General features: G+C 31.5%; 1 long non-coding RNA gene across 1 annotated transcript; it reads right to left on the reverse strand.

Annotated features, from left to right (window-relative positions):
* Positions 1-7,924: 7,924 nt before the first annotated feature.
* LOC133030208 (uncharacterized) lies at positions 7,925-9,035 on the reverse strand. The gene is made up of 2 exons (XR_009684077.1): positions 8,440-9,035; positions 7,925-8,297 (listed from the first exon to the last, which is right to left on the reverse strand). It is a non-coding gene; the product is annotated as an uncharacterized LOC133030208 (long non-coding RNA).
* Positions 9,036-10,410: the final 1,375 nt, after the last annotated feature.

Raw genomic sequence — 10,410 nt, forward strand, 5'->3', positions numbered from 1 at the left:
GAGGATGGTAAAATTTTTTATTAGCATATTTGATAAAATAAACAAAAATAATTATAAAAATAGTTTCGAAATTGATATTTTTCTTTATAGAAACAGAATTTCAAGGATGTTGATACTGTGATTTCAGTGGTCCACTAATGAGTTGCAAATGCTATGAATACATCCCTCTTTTTACTTTTCACTATAAAAAATGTTACTTTTAGTCACAACAAATTATGTAACTAATAGTGAAAAAATTGTAAGTAATTATTAATCATCATTCTTATGTTATCACTAAAAGGTCTGTGACTAAAGGTATTAGTCAAAAAATTCTCAGTCAGCTGCAGGGTACTGGGTGCGCGACATCTTGTCTGAACAAGGGGCGTGACACGGCTTCAGACAGGGTTTGTCTCCTGTCCGCGCGCGCACGAGCACCTTATCCGAGTACTCCTGTGCGTGCGATTGAGCCTATGCATCCCGAATTTTTTAAACCACCATAACTTTCTCATTTTTAATCGGAATCGAGTTCCGGAAAAAATAAAGTTGCTTAATTTTTCACAAGGAATCCAAATAAATTATTTTCAGAACGAAAATAAAATTGTTTTCATGGAAGAATTTCGTAAATCACATACATTCATCAAATAAAACATAAACCAACATGAACACATCCAAATCAACACACAAAATAATATTCATCGTTTTAAATCCATATTTCTTGAAAGTAAATCATTACCATGGCTCTGAGGCCAGTTGTTGAGAATATTTTACCAGGATTTAGATTTACTAACAAGTATGTTGAATTAACATCCTAAATATGAATTCTCTAAAACAATGACATAAACACATAAGAGTTTAAGAAAACCTTACATTGATTGCAGCGGAATATAATGACTCCTTTCGTTCAAGATCTCTAGCCCTTGATTCCTTTATGTAGCAGAGCATTATCAAGATCTGAACCTGGATCTCTTTCTCTCCTTCGGGTTTTACTACCATTGTCTTACTCACTATGATTGAGTACTTGACTTGCTATGTGTGGGCACGACACTCATTCACTCAAGATTCAAATATGGAAGAACAATGATGGAGGTTGAAATCACTAAGGAAGGAACTCTCTCATCTAGGTTGATTGAATAGTCAAGTTGACATTGGCTAAAAAGTTGGATGAATGAGAGTATCATGTTCCTTTTATAGTGTTTCAACTAGGGCTTAGGGTTGAATTATATAGATTAAAAAGAATAAAAATATTAGGCAAAAAACACTTCATGGCCGTACACTTAAGTGGACCAATTTCTAGTTAGATTTTTCTACTTTATTTCAGCCACTTATTCTTCTTTTCAACAATACCATCTTTTCCAATTCAATACTATAAATGCCAAACAATTTATTTAATAATTATAATTAATTACTAAATAAAATTGCTATTTATATAATTTATTAATTAGACCATACAAAGTCTCTTAATTAATAAACTGACCCCAAAACCTCTTTTCTTTACAATTAAGCCATTGCTTAGTGAAAATTCTTAAATAAGAGATAGTCTAAGTTTAGAATTATAATTGATTAATTAAAATCAATTAACTGAGTCTGCAAGCATTATTATCTCACCTAGTGAGGGGACCATGGGCCTATATAACCAGGCTTTCAATAAGTAGATCTAGAATTCACCAAGTAAATTCTCTAACTTATAATTCCGCCTTGCGCCTCTATAGATTTGGAATGGAATAACAATCTCAGTTATATAGAACGCTCTATATGTACCACGATATAGATACATTATTATTATCCATTGTTACAATCCTAATAGTCAAGGATCCTCTATAGATGATCTACACTGAATAGGGACAAATTTACCGTTCTACCCTTCAATGTATTTTATCCTTAAAACACTTAGCAACCTATAAATGATATTTCAGTAAACTAATATAATTACTGAAATGAGATCTCAATCATTTATCTCTATTTAGCCAAGCTCAAAGGAAATCATCGTTTCACTTCTAAATACTTATAGAAGCTATAGATTCCATATCTATGATCAACGCTCGCACTCAATTAAACTACCATGTTCCCAAGATGTAAGTATTCGCCAAAATCAAAAGTTAGCTTCCACAAACAACTCTAAGAACATAAATAATGCAACTAAGCTGAACCTAACCATATCAGAAGTAAGATCCATAGACCTAAGATCAACCATTGATATTGACTTAGAAAGATATAACGGTAAGTTTATGATATCTTATCCAAGATCAATATCGGTCCCTTCTAATGTATACTCCATACATCCGATACTGGTAAACTTTACCAATACCTTGGGAAGAACATAACACTTATCGAAGGTGTAAGTATACCTTATCGCTGATTATCATGCCAGTCTAAATCAGTGAACTGATAAAAACTTATGGGAATTAAACTTTTGAACATATAATCATGATTATATTCCACTGTGCTGACGACACTATAATCATGAACAAATATATACATATTTACATATGTTCTGGACTTAATATAATTTATACATTAATCATAATCATGAATAATCATGTGAACCACGCAACATAAAATGTAGTTTCTGATCTTTATTAATTAGTAAATCTGATTATATTGAAATTAGTTTTATTTAGGGCACAAAACTCAATAATTTTATGTTTTTCATATTTTATGTCCGAAAATATTAGAATGCGACGTTTGGCTGATAGAATCATATTTTCTTATGAGTTAGTATTTTTTATTATAACGGGGCGATATAGATAGATATTGGGAATGTCGGGACTATTCGAGGTATTAGTTTTGACCAAAATACCCATAGGTGATAAGGATGCCTTTTGGCTTAGGCAAGAGCATAATGGTCTTTTTTTGCCATTTGGATTAATTGTCTTACTACTTTAATTATGTTTGTATTCAGAATTTAAGTTAGTATTATTGGATAAGTGGATATATCTCAAAGAAAAAATAAAATATTTATATCAAAGAAACACAAAAGCTTCTCTTTCCAAACCTTTTTTCTCTTTCTCTCGACCTCCACAGCAATCAGCTAGAAGTGTGGATATTTCATCTGCTATCTAGGTTTTCTAGTTGATTTTACTAGGGTTTCTTAAGCTAATTCAAGGTAACCAAGTTTCCTCCTTATTCTGTTTAAAATTTCATAGTTTTAAGCTTGAGTTTGCATGATACTTAGGGTTAAGGTTCTGTATTTGTTAATGGTATTTGATTTTGTGTTCTATTGTTATGTTGAAGTTGTTTAAGCTCTTTTAAGTTGGGTTTGCTGGTTGTTGTGGTGATTGAGCAAGGATTGAGTTTATGAACTCAAGCTTTGCTCTCTAATGGTGAATTTTACTACAAAGGTTATTGGTTAGTTTTATTGCATGAATTCTTCTTATTATAGTGTAAATAGGTACTTTGGAAGGTTTGGTAGCATTTGGGATCGAATCGAGGTGTTTGTGGTGTTTTTGATGTTTCCTGCACTAAACTGGTCGACCGGTTCAGTGGGACCTATAGGAATCGGAATTCCAGTTGGTCCCCAAGAAATCCCACAGAACCGGTCTTCTAGTTGGAGAGCTGGTCTACCAGTTGGGGCAGTTTAGGGAACCCTAGTTTTTCCTTTTTTTGCAATATTTAGGGTATTGCCATGTAATTTATCGATAGGGGAACTTTTAGTTTTAATTTTAAGTCCCCAAAAAGTGATTTAGCGTGTCACTCTTCAGTTTTACGAATATTGTGATTTAGGGGCTTGTAAATCGTCGAGCAGTAGTTCCACTCAGGTTGACTGGCACACCTCAATTCTTAAGCGAGGTAAGAATTATATAATGATATTCATATGTGTTTATATGTTTAGCGTGCATGTTTATGGAGCCTGTTAGATTACATTGATAGCGGTATCAGTATACGTAGAGTTGTATTGGATACTGATAGATGCATGTTTGTCTCAAGTACAAGATCGATGCTATCACATCGGTACGACTAGAGTATGACTAGAGTACCGAGTATAGGATGATATTATGGTCGATAGTACTATCATACGAACGTTCTAGACTCATTACCGTGTTGGACACGAGGATAGGGTTATAGTTGCGTGTATGGGCGCCAAATTATAATCTGAGTTATTCTATGCTTATGATTATGCTTTTCTAACTGAGTCTATTGACTCACATTTATTGTTTGCATGTGTAGGTAAGGGTAAGGCTAAGGTTGAGCAGCCGTGAGAGCGAGCGGATGAAGATTGTACATGTCGGGGCGGTTACATCTGGAGCGTACGATCTTTGGGACAACTTGTTATATTTTGTTTAGTCGCTGGGCGACAACTTTTGTATTACGCACTCTGTATTAGTTGTAAATATTTTATACTCGGGATCCCAGTTATATTTATAAGTTATTTATTTTGATATTTATAAGTATTTAAATAAAATTTTAATTATTTACGATTTTCAAATAAACTCGTTGATTAGCAACGAGCTGCACAGTTAACATATAAAATCACAATAACATGCCTAAACTAATAAGGTGTTACAAAAACATACCATTAAATACCAACAATGACAGAGGGAGAAACTAAACATTGGGAGGTATATTGTAAGACAATTAATTTAAGGATGTAAAATAACTATGTATATATATTACAAATTTTGTACATATAAAATGTATATAATTTTTTTTGGGACAACCCCTAATCTAAGGGTGTATGTCGGCCAGTTTAATGCTATATTTTATTCAACGCAATAGAAAGATTGGATTATGAAAATTTAATTGCAATCTGCTCAATTAAGGAAAAGAAAATACTAGCCTACCCAATGAATTGGTCGGATTAAACCACCATGAAACAATCATAGTACTTTAAACTTTATATATATATTTTTAAATATTTATATAAATATATAATAAAAGCACACACATTAAAAAAAAACCTCTTAATCGGTTTGATCAGGTTAGTTCAGGTTGATTGGGTGAGTAGTTGATATTATTTTTAACTTGCCTAATATAAAGATTGAACGAGTTATATTTTTATCGAATTTTTCGGTTATATATTTTGTTGGGTTATTTCAATTTTGTTTGGGTGAATTACTTGGGTTGGGAGATTTACAAAAATTTAGGTGCAACCTTACTTTAAGAGCACTCTCATGAGTTTCACTACTCTATTCTTCAAAATACGTCACAAAAATTTTATTTTCTTTATTTTACTTTACGTTTTTATATTACACCATATATTAATTTTTTTTTTAATTTTTTTTACATCATTTAAATATTATATTTTTAATATATTTCATTTATTTTAGGGACTTTTTCATTTTTACACTTTAAAATAGATTTTTTTTTTTGTTTTTTGTTTTTTTTTTTGTATTTTTACAGAATTCTACATATAGAAACCTCTATTGCAAGTAGCTCTACAACCTAAATCGCAACAAAAAATTGTATGGAAACCAGATTGCAACTAGCGCTGCAACCAGCGCTGCAACCAGCGCTGCAACCACTTTAGAAACCCAAACCGTAAATTTTTTTAAAAAAAAGAAAATTAAAAACAGTATATGGGGTAATTCCCTTTTATTTTATAAAAGAAAAATATAATAATTATACACATACATATGTAAAAAAAGTTAAATAAAAATAATAAAATATTTTTCGCTTAATAGATAGTAATCTCTACATTTAGTTAAAAACTATTCCATCAACTTAAAAATATGTATATAATAGCTAAGCTTTACCTCACTAACTTTACTGAAACCTAAGATGCATAATAAATAAAATCAATGTAAAATAAATTGCCTTTATTAGCATCCTCCCTTACTTGGGTCAAGGGTTCGAACCCCAGCCCTTCTTGAAAGAGATTAAAAGGGATTCAAGCAAGGTTTGGTCCTTGTTGGAGGTGGTGACATTTGTGTGATAGGAAATCTTTAAGGTGATTACAGATGATACAACTAGGGTATGTTTGGAAGTAACTGTGTAATTACTAGGTAGGGTAATTACTAGGGTGATAATTACAAAGTTTAGTAATTACACTATATTTTAAAATGTAAGGTGTGTTTGGATATGAGGTGGTAATTATATATGAATTCCTAATATTTTGTTTGACAAAATAATTAGTAATTACATGGGAAAATAATATTTTTTAGTAGCTTATGTTTAATATAGAAAATTTTTAGTAATTACACAGTGTAATTACATCCAATTCTCATATGGGCCATGAGAATTCGAGAGTGTAATTGGAACCCCTCAATTACTTCCAATTACACAGTTACACTGTAATTACATGGTCAGACAAACATGCTAAATTGTGTAATTACCTCTAATTACACACAAATTCAATTACAATGTGGCTTTCCAAATGCACCCTTAAAATATGTAGAGGTACAAGACTCCTATAGCTGACACGTGGTCCCCGAGATTACCAAAAATAAAAATAACTGAAAGGGTGGGAAAAAAATTCACACCACGTGATTTTTTTTTTAAAGAAAAAAAATAAGTTTTGAAAACCAGCGTGGAGTTTTCAAAATTGCAGAGAGCAATTAATATAGTATAGGGGTGGTAAAATGCACTTATTACTTCTAGTTTTGGAAATTTACAATTTGATGGGACAATTTTAGCCTTGTCCTTGTTTAACGTAGCTAGCCACAATAAAGTAGTATAGGTGAAAATAGCCGTAAATCTAGCCTAATAATTAACGTCAAAATTAAAAAACTGTAAATTGGCAACTATAGAGGAATATTTATTGTAATAATTAATAAGGGGAAAGGAAAGGTTCTGAGATTCCAGGCCAGTGGTGCTGACTGATACACGCAACCTGAACAAGAAAAGATGTAAAAGGAAACAAAGTCCTGGAGAAAACTTTAAACCAACCAAAAAAGGTGACCAAATTCTATTCAAAAATAAAAAAAAAGTAACCAAATTATCATTACAGTAGTAATAGTACTACTGCTACTAGTACAAACTTACAAACTTCCTCATATAGATATCTACATAGATACAGTCATACAGATGCATGAATCTGACGCTCCTAGTAATAGTAAACTAAATTAAGTCCATTTATTTGTCTGTCACCTTCCCAATTTAACCAAATCTCCTTCCACGTGTTACCTTGCATGTCGGCTTCAAATTCATTAGAATTTACAAACCGTTCCAAAACGAAACCCCAACAATTACAACCAAACAAATCATTCTTAAATAATATAAATTATTAAAATAATCTACTAGTAGATAAATAATAACAAAAAAACATGCTTATATTAAGTATTAGTGGTTCCTAATATTTTTTACATGTCGCCAATTGACTAATAATATTCTTTAAAAACTATTTTATTAAATTATACGATACTCATAATATTAACCCATAAATATTTTTTTTTTAGTATTTTTCTAACAAAAACAAACAAAGACAGGGAAACTTTCTATTTTTTTTTGTGTGTTTTTCCTCGTGCTCTCCGTCCTATTTGACTTTAATTTTTCTTTTCTTAACTTTTTAATGGGAAATTTTTTGGAAAATATATATCCTGGTTTTTGTTATTTCTTTGCTAGTAATACAAAGAGACGCGTTTGGTGAGTTTGGTGGAGAATTAAATAAAAGATTAATTAATGTAATAATACTTTTTTTTGCTGAATAATGTAACAATAATATTACAATTAGCTTGATTCTCGCTGTAATGCCTTGAGAAAGCCCAGCATTCTTTTATAGATATTTTTCATAAAAATAAAATAAGGGCTGCTAAAGGTATATTCTACATTTCAAAATATTGAACTTTATAACACTTGAAAAGAATAAACCTATACACTAAAGGAATGTAAACAATGTGCTTATATACTACTATATATGAGGTTGACAGAAAACGAAAAACTGATTTATTTTTTTGTTCAAGACTTTTTCTTTAACAACAAATACATATTAGTATCCCGCCCACTACATACTCGAGAAAAAACATAGATTTTGGTTATGTACTATAATAATTAATATATTAATCTCTATACGAATTCAAAGAAAAGGTCTCATATTTTCATCATATAATTAACAATTACCCTTTGTGCATTGGGTATATCAGAAGAAGAAAGAGGAACAAAGAAGAAATATTACTGGTGAAAATAAAAAATTATAATAATAAAAAAAAGAAATGAAAAGGATCGATGCATGCATATTTACAAAGAAATGCGATTAGGTAGAATTTAATTTGTTCATAAAATATAATATAATCAAAGTCGGGTGTCGACAGCACTAGGCAGCTGGGCCACAGGCGACAAAGCTAAGAAAATCAAAAGAAGCAGCAAGAGAACCGGAATGAACAAGAGCATCAACGGCGGAGGTGGCAGAGGCGCCGGCAAAACAAGCGGCAGCACCAGAAGAGACACTGTAAGAACCACCATTATCATTGCTGACTTGACACTATAGAATTTTACCATTAATATTTTTCATAATATAATGTATTATTAACCTATATATATCTCTACAATACATATATTGAACCGCGCGCGTGCATCATATAGACATACCCAGAAATATACTTTAAACGATGCCGTTTTAGGTCTCTTGGTGCATATATATGAAGGGTCAAGTCAAGGTGTGATGAGATTTTTCTTTGAGACCTATTGTTTTGATGTTATTGTGAGTGAGTTGAGTTTGGTAACTGGTAAATATTTATGGAACGAAGGTGAGATTAAACAAAAAGAGGAGTGAGTTTTAGGTGGGGAAGAGAGAGAGAGAATGAGAAACGGTGAAAAAGTTGGAAGAAAGGTATTTAATTAGGAGAAACTGATAATAATGTCTCTGTTCATCCCACCAAAGCGTACGTACGTATGCGTTACTTCTGTCTTTTATAGACAATTGACGCCGTCAGGGGTATCTCTGTAATTACGCTCTATGCTTCCCCTATCGATTAAGATTTACAATGATTTTTTTTTTTTTTAAAAAAAAAATCACAAAATCCATTCATGATTAACTGAAAAGGAAAACCCTACAAGTTAGACAGAAACAAAATCGCAAAAATCTTTTACTAGTTAGGAGTACAACTCAACTCTCGGCCAACTATACCGAGAATGAAAGGAGTAAAAACTCAAAGCTCACGCACGAGCAGCTAAAACGACGGACAAACTCTACAAAAAAAAAAAAAAAACAAAAAACAAATGCCATAAAGTACAAAACACTGATAAAACTACCTAAAAATTACCAACCAAACAAACAAAATTAACACAAGTGCCTCAAAAAGCCTCCCTAGAGTAGAAAGAAGGAGCCATTGACACATCCCAGAACAAACCGACCAAGATCAAGGGAGTGTTAGGTTTTGTGCCATTCATATTGAGTAACAAAAAGTTTTCTATTACAAGGACAAGAAATGAAGTTTTAAAAATTAGTATATTCAATGAATTTAACAAAACTTCTTGTTCCTAGTTTTATAGATTTTAGTTTCTCTAAAGCTGTGGCTTGTGGTATACTTAGTAGTTTACTTACTCTAGTGCAAGCAACTTACTTTAGTAAGATGCTAAAACAATTTTTTTTCCTAATGGCTAGCTCTATAGGAAGTTTTTTGACTCCTAGAAATAGATTTTATTTATCTAAGGAAAAGTTTCAACTCTTCCAGAAATTATAAAGGCCAAGGAAAGCATTCCTTAGGTTCAACAGTGAGAGATCTCAGATATGCTTTGCAATGCATTAGACCAGGCTCCTGATGCTAAGTGGGAGTAATGAGTAGGTATCAGATTAATCCAAGAAATGACCATTCGAAGACAATCAAGTAAATCATATGATCAAGAAGATGAACTATATATTAGTTGATAAATGTGGTATTTTAATACTCTTAGACTACAACAAATCAGGTTTCTAGAGTTGCATTAATGCTAGACAACCTACTGACGAGTTGGTGATTATTCTGGGGGTGGAGCAGTGATTTTGAAAAAGTGTGTAGAAACCTATCTGGAGTCTCTAACTCTATCCGTGAGACTGAATGTTAAAGTTGCAGGAAAGATACTTATTCAGCTTTTGGAAAGTTCTATACAGTTTTTGGCATAGTACCAATAATTTATTAACTACTAGTGTTACTTCCTGACTAACACATAAGTAGTTTTCAAAAAGTAAAGAATCCAGTATCCCTAGAGGAGTAATCATATAGAGAGGAATTTCACAATATCAAGGATTTTGTGATTAGGGTATGTAATGGTGGAGAAAGTTTGTGTTGAATACAACCTATCAGATCCTATTACAGAGAGAATACTATATACTACACTTGATCTGAATATTAAGGTGTTGAGATTATTTGAAATAAACTTTTTTTTTTATATTAGTGCAAGTGGGAGTTTGTTGGGTTGTTGCCCTAAATAAAGTCTATTTCAATATAATCAAATTTACTAATTAATAAAAGATCAGAAATCGTTTTATATTGCATAGTTCACATGATTTATTTCATGATTATATTTAATGTATAAATTCTATTAAGTCCAGAACATACAAAAATATATTTTTGTTCATGA

Source organism: Cannabis sativa, chromosome 8 (assembly GCF_029168945.1).
Source record: "Cannabis sativa cultivar Pink pepper isolate KNU-18-1 chromosome 8, ASM2916894v1, whole genome shotgun sequence".
NCBI lineage: Eukaryota > Viridiplantae > Streptophyta > Magnoliopsida > Rosales > Cannabaceae > Cannabis > Cannabis sativa.